A 12,396-nucleotide genomic window follows, 5' to 3' on the forward strand; every position below is an offset into this window, starting at 1 on the left:
TCTTTTTTTTTCTTTTCTTTCTCATTTATATTAATGCTAAAACTATGCGTGCAGACTTAAATAGGGAAAATATTGACAAATACAATAAAAGTAAGTTACTTTAGTTATTTCTTTTTCTTAGTCTTTCATGTTTTCAGTACAAATAGGTCAACTAATTTCATTCATCACTTTATTTTTTAGACTGGATATATATAACATACGAATAATAACCATGAAACAAAAATATCACTTTTATATTATCTGAATTAAGGCTGCCATGACTCACTATTAAGTATTGTTTCCAGTTTTTATTTCCATGATATTTCTTCCTAAATCTATGTTTGCTTTTCAGACACATTGTTGAGCTTTATGTTGATATCTATACCAGATGTTTTCAAGTCCTCCTAATTTGTTTTCCATCTGATACCTACTTACAAAACCATTTTACTTGTAGTTATTGAATTTTATCTGCTAGCTGCAGTCCCTTTGGATGTAACATTGTTCTTCCATCAGGATAGGTTTTCCCACTGCTTCTGCTATTTATCTCTGTATTTCCAGAGTAGTGTCCAGGTGCAATTAAAGTCTGGTTTATGTCCTTAAGAGTTCACAGGTTGAGACTTCAAACTTAGAAACAAATTGATACTTAAGTCCATACAAATATTTTATTGATTTAGTAAAGTAATACAAAATTAGATCTCACTTTTAGAAACGAGATAAGAAAGGTTGGGGTTCTGGTAATCTAGTAATGGCTACCTTCATGCATTATGCAGTAATGGGTTTTGGCATTGCTTTCAGTTCTGTATTTTGTTAGTAGGTTTTAAACACGCACTTACACACTTATGGTACCTTACCCATAACAGTTCATCTGGTTATATAAAATAAACAACCCCTTTTTGGTAAGTTATGAAAAGGACAATATATCCACCACTTCTACATACTAGGGTTGTTTAACGTCCAAACTAGGATCTGAATTCCAGTTTTATAGTATTGGACCATCTTGCAGAAAGAATTTTAAATGAAAATACCTAAACTAACCATTTGACCATGTATTGAGTAGCCTAATAATCAGAAGTGCAGGGCATGCAAAGCTCTGAAGACTGGACATCAGAAACTGGAATTTGTAGGTATATTTAGCTGAAGTTGTTGACATTTCCCAAAGAAATGAACATTTCCTTGAATTGAACATCCTATCATTGAACCTCAGAATCATATGTAGACTGACTTCAAAAATCATCTAGTTCCAACCCTGCAGTGGACTTGCCAGGTCTCTGCCTGAACCAATGGCTGAGCACCAGGTGCGACTAACCCAGGGAGCTCAGGTGCAAGCAGTGCACCTGAGTGATCTGAAGGGGAGGAGCCTGGATCCAACTCCTCCTCATCCTCATTTAAGGGTTAGCAGGTGAAGAAGTGGCTTCTGTCAGCATAGAGATGGTACTTCTCTTGAGCTGTTACCAGTTATTGGAAGGGCAAGCTAATTTCCTTCTTTTTTTATTTCTTGTTGCCCAGTAGTGTTTGTATCCCATTAGAGGGCACTGTTATTGCCTTCTTTTGCTATACAAATGCCCATGCTGTGGACAGTGTTCCAGCCACCAAATGAGGCACTAGGTAAGGTACTAGATCTAGTAGTAGATCTACTAATAGAAGTAGTACTTCTGAAAAATTTAGTATAGATTTTATATGTAACAGTATGAGATCTTGCCATCTTAGGGTTTGATGTTCAGTTTCATGTAATGCTCCTGCTGCTTGTTGTAGATTCTGGGGTAGGCTTTACTTAATGAGGCAAGAGTAGCGCCATGAGACAAGAGTACACTTAACAAGAGTAACTGGAATAAATGGCATAACAGAAAGCCTAAGGATAGGTGTGAATAAAAATATACAAAGCTTTGAAAGATCAGGAGCTATTGTGTTAACTATCTATTGATAAAATGATATTTTCTACTAATTCTGTTAATTCTTTGTTTGCCAATTCTTTTTTTAATAGCAAAGAGTAACAGTGAGAGATGAGGTGAATTTTGGAGGACCTTCTGGTTTGAAAGTGAAGGTTGATGGTCAGTACTCATGCATCTCTTCAGCTTACTTTAATCTGTTTTGTTCCAGCTATCATTAACACTTAGAGACAGCATGTAAGATTATTCTTCCAAGAAAATTTGTTACTAATTCTTAGGGAAAAAAATTTAAGAGCTGCAGGTGTCATGCAGGCAGTCACTCTTGTTTTACAGGTATGGCCATGATGGCTAACGAGATTCTCAGTACTATCTTGCGTTGTCTTAAAGGAATTTCTTATTTAGTCATTTATTTTTTTTTATAGGATTGACTTGGTTATTTTTGAGCTGGTTATTTTTTCCCTTTTAGTAAGCAGAGGACTTGGTGCATATGGACCTTGTTGTAGATCATAGACAAGGTTGAGTGGATTACAGTTGTGGATATAAGAAAAGATAAAATAGTTGGCTTCTCTAATGCTACACATGAAAGAGAATTTTAAATGATTTTGTTTAAAAGTCCTGTCTTTGTATTCTTTTCTATAGAAGGCCAAGTTAGTAATGCCATTTGTTTTTTGAGTTAGTAATGCATGGTATGTAGAAGATTCTAAGGAATACTTCTAAATGGGACATCTTTGATGTTCCTGCTAAGATTCAGGAGTTTTAAGAGCAAGGAAATCTTCATTGTGACTATTAGGAAAGTAAGCACTCAGGGTTCAGTCCCTTTTGTGTAGAGATTTCTTTGTTTCTAGCCACTCAACAGGGAAAACAAATATCTCTGATTTTCAGGAGTGTGGCAATAAAGAAAATATCAAGTGAAATGAAAAAGTGAGAAAACCTGTGAAAATTTGAGAAGTTGACTCACTACCGAAGAGAAAGTACCAGGAAGAAATAATTTGGTGGTCTTGTGAGTGTGGATTTTGATACTTTAAATCTTTTATTATGTTAGTGTATAACGAAAATACCACACATGAATCATGAGAATAAATAACAGTGGATGTAGATGATGTTGGATTTAGTAATAAAGTATTTGGTCTGGGCAAGTCCTTGACAACTCTGAGGGAACCAGACCAGTTTATGTTGTTATGAAAATGTTTGTGTGCCTGGGTTTTGTTAGCTGGTCTAGTCTCTCTTTTTTTTTTTTCATCCATTCTAAAGGAGACTTTTTGTGTGTGTGTTTAGGTGAAAATTAATGCGACAGGGAAATTTTTCCAAACTTCTTTTAGGAGCTGGATGACCAGCAGCCATCAATGCACTGTGAAATCTCTACTTTTTTTTTTTTTTTTTTGTAATATATTTGCAAAAATTTGTCTTTCTCTGCCTCTGTAAGATGTGTATAGTTAAATAGTTAGCCCACAGGACAGGAATTATTATTTAGCCCATGTCAACAGATACAGTGAAGCTACATTTTCTAACTACTGTAAATATTGTTCTCAGCATTCATGGGCAAATGGAAAATATTCTTGAAAAGTTTTGGCAGTCATGGCCAACTTAGTGCTAGTATCACACCACAAACATCAAACCTGCATTAGCTCTGCAAATAACCTGCTCAGTCTCCAGTCTGTCATACTCAGTTGCATTTATAGGATTTTGTAAGGAAAGACCTAGGGGAATTAGTAATGCTGGTTTAAGAATGTCAGAAATTATAAAACTTCTCTCACCTCCCTTGTGCTTGTCCTAGTCTCTAATGCACTTACAGCATTAGGACGGCAATGCAGGCAAGGTATTAGAAAAAGGCCAAGCTGCTAATGTGAAAATTGGTCTCAAAGATAAAATTCTTTCAGATAAGCACATTTAGTAATTAACCAGGGAAAGCATCAGTTTTCTTGGCAAGACTCAGTTTCTGGTTGCTGTGGTCTTGGCTATAGCCAACTTTTCTGTAATTACAGGTTAAGCTAGTATGCAATGTAAATAACACAAATAAAGCAACCTTTTTTATTTTTTTTAGAGATTTGAACTCTGTTGGGTCCTGTTATCTGGTACATAAACCAATTCTAAATCTATTAAATTTTATCTTCAGGAAATTAGTATAGTTAAGAAATGTAAAACTGCATTTTAACTGAAAATCTTTCTTTAAATAGCATAGCATTAATATTCAGTTGTGCATACACTTTTTAGATGACATTTGTATGTAATCCTAGAACAGGATGTGAAGCAGCACGTGAATACAAAAAAAGTAATGGCTGAAAAGCAGAAAGAAATTTAGTATCTCTATTATGAATTTCAATGAATTTCCTGTTGAGTTGGGCTCAGTTAATGAGTTGGTCTCAGTGACCATTTTGGGCTTCTTCCAACCTGGGATATTCTATCATTTTCTATAAGGACTGCTTTAGGAAGATTTTCAGAAATAACATTTTTATTCTTTTTTTAACATTGTGCTTTGTCACTGTTTAGTATGAATACCATCTCTGTGTTAGTAAGGTTTGTTTGAAGAAATAACACTTTTTTTCAAGAGCTCTTTGATATCTCTTTTGTGTCTTTATATCTTCATATATCTTGTATATTCTTATAAGTGAGCTATTGCAATTACTGGGTTACTCTATAGAATATAACTTCTTTATTGAACTATCAAATATTACAGGGTAGCTGGTAGGGATGAACTACTGCACCTACACAGATCTTCTGTGACAGCAGTGAGACTCTATGGTGGAGAATCTATCCATCTAGCCACTGTTAGATCAGGACTGGGTCTGAAAATCCTTTTTTTTTTTAATATGGTATATTCATAAAAAACCACATGGAAATATTGTTGATGTACACTGTGCTTCAGAAAATGACTGAATTGTTTGATACTTACCTTGGAGTAGTGATTTTGCTTAGTAACTTTGTATTTTTTTATATTTGAATATGCCAGAAATATTGACATTATCAAATTGCATGTGGCTATGCCACAGGCAGCTACTTGAACCTGCCTGTTTTCACACTTACACTCAGGCACTGAATAGCAGGTCTATTGAAAAAGCTCAAGGTTGGATCAGAAGGCTGCATGGATTTGCTGCAGTTTAGAAGACAATTATTTTAACGCATTGATGTCATCAATTCTCTATTAAGATTAATTATATTATCCAGATTACAATAGATTCTTGCTTTTAAGATCGTTAACATGCTAGAAGCTAAGTTTTTTGTTCAGAGTTTTCTTCATACTTCCAATTCTGAAGTCCCCATAAAATGGGAACGGAATTGGGTACTGTGAGTTTTTTCAGGTAAAAAAGGTGCATTAAAAATAAGGACAAACCTGTATGTCATTATGTGCCTGGATTATTTAACTTTTTTCATTCGTAATGATATATTTTTCTTATCTGTATGCAATTCTACAGTATTTGTAGCACACAATATGCCCAACACTGATCGTTTTTTGTAACTACTAAAGAAAACATTTCATTTCAAGGATTGCAAAACATCCATAAATGGGCTGGACACAGGCACAAATTACTTTTCAGTTGTGATCAGCCTTTCCTAATGAATTTGGACTTCCCAAAACTTCTCAAATTGAACTTGTATGCATAATGTTTCTATGAACTTCTCAAATGCTCACAAGTAATCACACTTGACAATGGATCCTTTGAAAAGAGATTGTATTACCTTTTAGAAAAAAGATGGCTTGAACTATGCAAACTTATTGGTAAAATAAGTAACTGTCCTACAGAAGATTATGTTTCTTCAGAATCTTGGCCTTTTCAGATTTAAACTTGAGATGTAGGCTTTCCTTTTCCATACTGCTCTGCAGCTAGTATTTGTGAAATTAACGGTATACTTTAGTTTAGGTAAGCTAATAAATCATAAAGAACGTTCTTCTCCCTGCATTTCAGATTAGAATACTACTCTTATGAGTTGTGTATAGAACTATAAAAAAAAAGTCACTATCATTCTTCCCTCTCTTTTAAAGACTGGGTAACTAGTGTCATATTTACTGGTTTCAAAATATTCTTGCATGCTGTGATTATCCTACTTGGAGTGTCTCTTTTTTGTAACTTTTTTTGTATGAATAAATCCAAAAGCAGCGAAATAACAGAATGGAATAAATATACCCTCTGTTACTGTGCCATCTTTGAGAGTCATGGTATGGTAGTGAAGAATTTGGGAAGGTTCTCTCACTTACTGGCCACCAGTTAGGTACTCTCTGTTCTGCACTGGTCTAGAAAATGCCTGCGAAGCATATTCCTCTAATAGATTGCCTCAAAATATACTAGATTGAGTGTTAGATAAGTTGGTATTAAATCCTTGCTGTACATTTGCTGTACTGAAGACTGTATCCACATCTCTGGGGATTAACAAATTTAGAGGCTCAAGCTAAAGACATTTGGTAAATATACTCCATAAATTACCTATGGGCTTTTGAGAACTGCGCTGTGGGATACATATCCCAGCTACAGAGTGAGTCAAGGATGGCCAATGTGTGGCTTTTCCATGGCGTGTGGGTTTGAAGAATGTTCTCAGGTATGTGTCTGAGGCTGGGGCTCTGTCAACCCCACGAGCGTTTGTGCTGTGCTGGCCTGGGGCTGCTGCCTTAAGGAAACCAAGGGATGTGGGGAGATGAGGAGCAGTAAGGGTCAGTGGAGCTGGTGTTGCTGGGCCTGCTGTGGGAGCAGTGGCACTCAGTTCACACTCAGAGGAGCTCTGCACTGTGCTGGGCCACATGGTATGTCACGTTCATATCAGCTATGTCTTGCTGTGAATCTGGTGAGGTCAAGAAGCCATTCTTTATTCTCATTTTTTTTATTTGTAGTCCTTACAGCTTTCTTTTTACACTCCTACCATAGCAGAGGTAAAATCTTTCTTCCTTATCGTTAATCTCTGGTGTGCATTTCTTCTTAGAGACCACCCTGATTCTCTACTGCTAACGGCCTGGTGCTTAGTTGCATCATTGCAAGCACTCAGGAATCAAAACCCATTTTTTAATGTTATCTTGGGAAAGCCTGCCCTAATGAAGAAACATTCTCCCCCCCCTCCTTTCTAACATAATTAAATTCAAATTAATGGTCTCAACATACTAAATGTTGGCACAACTTATGTCATGGATAAATCTCGTATTTCCTTCAGTGTTGTGATCTGATATACACTGCCACATGCATGTGCTACATATTATGAATAAAGCTTTAAAAAGCCTCCTTTTATAGCTGTTTATGTTATGTGATTGAGTTCTTGTAGAGAGAGAATTTGCCAGGACTAAAGGTTATTACTGGCTGTTCTGCAACTAATATTGCGTAGAACTACAGCAATTAGGCTTGACAAAATATGAGCTGCTTAAAAAATACGTGCTTTTGAAAGTTAGGCATGTAATGGAACTTGATTTAATATATGTTACTGGCATTAAGATTTTAATTAGAAGATATAGGAATAAATAGCTTCTCTACCAAACGGGGAAGTGATTTCTCTGCAGGTGAACAGGGTGTAGTTCTGAATATAATATAGAACGCTAGGGGGATGGGATGGATGATACAGTATGAGTGCATTCTGACATTTGCAATAATGATTAATGCAGTGTTTTAGGGGAAGAAAAATCAACCTTTTTGTAATTTTATCTTTCTCTCCTAGGACCCTAGAAGTGTTTTTCAGTGGATTACCTTTATTATCTTACAGCAAACGCTAGAGGTTTTGACCAGGGTTGGTTGCCATGCATCTAGAAGCACTAATTTCTATGCTTTATTATATGATTGCCAAAAAGGACAAGGTGGAAAAAATGCTGTAGAATTGTCCAGAAGATTCTCACTCATTATTCTCCAAGTGAGCCTTAACTCAGACCTTTTAGCTTAAAGCAGTTGTACCTAAAATAAAAGATAAAGTATTCACACATCTGTAATTTCTCTCACCAAGCTAAACTAAATCATTCTTAATCATAAAATCATTAAATTGAAAGAGATCTTTAAGTCTGATGTTGACATAGGACTTCCAAGTCACTACAGAAGGAAACATACATACGTATTTCTTTTCCTAAACTGAAAAACAAGTCAGACAAGAACAACAAAAATTCCAGCCCCCTAAGCAACAAAATCCCTTAAACCAAGCCCTGACGTATAATTAAAAAATAATGTGCTTAATCAATGTATGGGTGTTTTTTTAGATCAAACTTAGTCCTTGTATATTTTTTTGCATTTGGCTCAAGTTTTCCAAGAGATGTCGCATGCATGAGTCTTTTATCTGGCTCAGCTTTGGCAAGAGGAATCAATGCCAACTCCATTGACACAAGCAAGGCTCCGTTCCCTCATTGAGTTGTTCCATGTTGGTACTTTTCAAATTATATTTTACCAATGTTATTGTTTCATTTGAGCTTCTCAGTCCCCTGGGATTTAATTTTTAATCATCAGTCACTGATAATCTGGGATAGATGCACTATTTATAATTCACAATTTTTTGTATGCTGTGAATAAACTGAATGTCTTCTTAGAAATAAATATTAGGCTTAGTGCCTCGAGCTCTACATTCTCCATTAGCTTGTAATTTAGCACTATTTCAAACAGCTACATGAAATGCAATTGTAATATAGCTTTGTGCTGTACAGTGTTTTAAATCAAATATTATTTTCTGAGAAAGATTTACCTTAAAATTAACCATCACCTGGGTAAGCAAAATACCCCTACAGGAGGCTACTTAGTTGGAAGAGGAATGTGTGTGTGCTCTCAAGCTTAACTCCTCTCGCAATAACTAGTTTCTGCAGATAGCAAGTTCATTCAGATAGTTAAATTCAAGGTGCTATGACAGCTATATTCTTGTTGCTGGGTTTTGCAGCAGTCTTTACAGAGAGGGTTTTAGGCAAGTGACTTCACAGGACACTTGTTCACATCAAGTGATTCCTTCCCACTGGCTCCACCTATGGTCTTGCTCTCAGCTGGATTCTTTGAGCATTTTGTACTTCATCCTAAGGATGTTTGCCTGCTTCTTCCTATGTCTGTGTGCCTGGTGACCGAGTGAAATAACCAATAAAAAGTAAGAGCTGTGCTTCTTCTCTCTATCCTCTCTGGCTTTTTAATGTTCTCTTTCTGAGCAGGTTGTTTTGGAAAGAAATGCAGGCTGTCTTAGAAGCATGGTGCAATATGATATGGTTTGGTGCATTCAGGACGTTCCCACAGTTGTAGAGGTAAATGGACAGTTAGCAGAAGTGTTTGGCTGATGTCAGCTCCACCACTTCTGGACAAACAAGCCTTTATACCCTCCTTTCAGTCCTCACCATGTGCACTTCAAGCTTATCTGGGCATAGAGGAAATAAGACGCTCCTCAGGTAGCTGTTCCAATGTGGTGGCAAAGGAAAGAAGAGAGATACATTCAGCCTTGCATCCAGGAACGCTACCTAAAAAGGGAAAACAAGTCCTGATTTGTCTTAGTCTTTGGAACTTTCAAGACCGTGCTGCTTTAACTCTGTACGAAGTGATGTCATTCATCCTTCATTTCTGCGTTTGAGTTTATCGCAAGAACGAATTCCTCATCTATTTGGAACTCTTGATTCATTTATTCACCACAATTTTGTACAGAAGTATGATTTTTAGGTATCTAGTGATAAACAATGCCATAACTAATCCCAAACACCTCATATGTGCTCATATTTGATTTCATAAATTAAGAAATACTGAAAGGATGAGTTTTTTCCATGCTGATTTGAGATCTTACTGGAGAAATGCCATTCAATGTAGTGATATAAGACTAAACTGTGTGTGCATGCAGCAATACATACATTAATACATACTGAACTGGGAAGGAAGGTTATGCTCTGAGAACTGAAAATGAATATGGCAGAAATCTTGAAAGTAATGTAGCAAAACAAGTCGTATAATCTCAGTGAATCTTGTGGAAGTTTCTCAAACTTTTGTGATGCATTGTTAGATTTCTATTTTGGGATTTTCAATTGAGTATAGGCAGTTAGAGGGAAGAGTCATATATGCTGTTAAATAATACTGCTGTGAGTTGTTTCTAGGAAGAGCTTTATTTACAAAACCTGTCACAATTGCCTATGGAGATTGGCCCATATAATGACAAAAAACATCTTACTGCATGTATTTTAGAGCGTTTGACAGCTTGAAGACAGAAAATAACAGAAAATAACTTTGTGTAAGGAAGGCTATAGGCTATAGTCAAGGTATTTCTAAATTAGAATTCTACAGGAGCATGAAGAGTATAATTATTTTTATTTTGCTGCTTTCTAAACTGCACAATACAGTCATTCTTCTGGATCTTAAAGTTGTCATTTTACAGTACAGTTCAGGACTGCAGTGGTAACATATTTTCCAAAGGTCAGTTTTCCAATTATAATCCAAAATTTGACATTAATATTTTTTCTTATAGCCATGTTGTAACCGCATTCTGTTAATTTCATAAAGATACCATTTAGCTGAGGTAGGTGGTATTCTGGGCATACGAACAGTCACCTAATGTCAACAGTAAGCAGTAACTGTAACTACTGACTTCCCATCATTTTCAAAAAAATATTTTCCCTCAAATTATAGTATGTAGAACTAGACAGCATCCAAGTCTCTCACTGGGAAATCACAGAGATGTTCTTATTGCGTTATGTACTTCAGACTACCTTTAAATCTCATTAAAGCTTGCTGGTTACCTTATGAGCTCTTCAGTTAATAGCTGAGATAAATTTGTTTCCCAGAAGTTGCAGCGACTAATGGTTGTTCAGTATTTGTATCTTTCCTTTAGGCCTTTCTTAATGAAAACATACCTTTTGAGAAACTTTAAGTACTTAATGTAAATATTAGAATAAAATATTTTACTTACTTTTTATTAATGGTTTTCAGATTCTCGTATTTTCTTTACATCGACTGCCATAAATTCATTAGTTATTCTCTGGAATGTTTAAAAGTAACTTCCATGCTAATTGCTGAGAAACCCCAAGGTGCAACCTCAGCAGCCACAGAAAGATCCACTGTTGGCTCTGTTCTCAGATATCCCAAAGCTTTTATGTTCTTGTTTTATATTTGATTTTGAAGTGCCAGCTGTAAGGTGCTGCTGCCCTCTCACACCCCTACAGGCAGCGCACACAAGCTGCACACAAATCAGCAGAGTTTCTTTCTGTGATAAAGCAGGCAAATGTGGAGATCTTTGTGGTCCAGACTACAGGATGGATCTTATTTTCATATTTGCCAGACAACATCTTACTGATTCTTATTGTAAAATGTATACCTAACTTGAGGCTCAAATTGCTCTGAGATTAATTAGTTCAGAGTGATTTTTTCTAATCTGGGTAGGTAACCTTACACCTTACAATCAGCATTTCAGTGTTATGTCACACAATTCCTGCTCAATAAATGTTTGCTGTGTTCTAAATTGAGCTAGCAAGTGGTATGTGCACTCAAACAGGTAATTATCTGATGTCAAGGGCACTGGTTCATAGCCAGATCCAGTAAACAGCTCCATAAAACTCAGTTACTGAAAGGAGCAAAATTCCTTCCATAAATGGTGAAAGACTGCTTCTCTTCCCATTCTGAAGCCACGGGCACAATAATTTACTATTTCATTCATGCTGATGTAGAACATGCCAGTTACAGTTTTATATTAACAAAATACATGTCATATTTCTGTCCCTGTAAACAAACAGGTAGTTTCTGATGCAGTTGTTCAAACACATTCCAGCTGAAAGCTTTGCTTTCTTGCAAGCTTTTTGGTTAATTAAATTCAAATGTCCAAATATTTGCAGAAGCAAATATTTAGTGGGAAAGGAGGCAGGTGTGGGATAGCCAACAATCTAACAGAAGTGGAAGGCATCCTGCTGTATTTAGCCAGTTCTTGGCAATCCTACCATCACTTCTGTTAATCGCTGTGGAAAGTCACAGGAGAGCCTTTAATTTCTTATTTTTTCTAGTTTTTGAGCCACTCTAATTGATATCGTAGAGAAGGAATGATGAATGGGGAAGGGTGGAGAAAGCTGTAGGAATTTCACCTTTTGGATTATTTGCTTATGTGTAATTCTAAATTTACCATTAGAGATCCTCACATATGAAATATTTATGAAATATTTGAAAATAGTAATTCAGTGCTGTTCTTTCATCTTTACATAATTTCTTTTAATAATTTCAGTACACTCCTGAATTAGGGGAAGAGAAATGACTGTCTGGCAATTTCATCTGATAATTCAGAAGTAGCACGTGCCTGAAAATGTTTCACTTTATCCAGTTATCCGCTACTTAAGTTAAGCAACGAGATATTTTAAAATATATTTTCAGTAAGTATACAACAGTATTTTTACAAAAATTGTATCTGGTATCAGTTTGGATTTCTAAGGACTCCGCATGGAAAATGTGGCAAAATAAAATGACTCCAGTGAAATCCCAAGCTCACTGAAATAAATGAAGTGCAAACAGTGGAGTCAGAGCTTCATCTTTCAGTAATTTTTTATGCTTCCTAAACTTAACTACTTAAATCCTGAAGCTTTTGTGTACTTCAGTTGCTGACACACTTCCAAGGTCTTCTGACAGCAAAGAGAATCTTTATAAATTTAAAA

At 35.9% G+C, this 12,396-nt stretch overlaps 1 long non-coding RNA gene across 1 annotated transcript; it reads right to left on the reverse strand.

The window, feature by feature from the left end:
- Nucleotides 1–4,664: 4,664 nt before the first annotated feature.
- Nucleotides 4,665–10,976, reverse strand: LOC104913147. Its single transcript, XR_795156.3, has 3 exons — nucleotides 10,674–10,976; nucleotides 9,124–9,243; nucleotides 4,665–7,723 (listed from the first exon to the last, which is right to left on the reverse strand). It is a non-coding gene; the product is annotated as an uncharacterized LOC104913147 (long non-coding RNA).
- Nucleotides 10,977–12,396: the final 1,420 nt, after the last annotated feature.

The sequence above is a fragment of the Meleagris gallopavo genome, chromosome 14 (assembly GCF_000146605.3).
Source record: "Meleagris gallopavo isolate NT-WF06-2002-E0010 breed Aviagen turkey brand Nicholas breeding stock chromosome 14, Turkey_5.1, whole genome shotgun sequence".
Classification (NCBI taxonomy): Eukaryota; Metazoa; Chordata; class Aves; order Galliformes; family Phasianidae; genus Meleagris; species Meleagris gallopavo.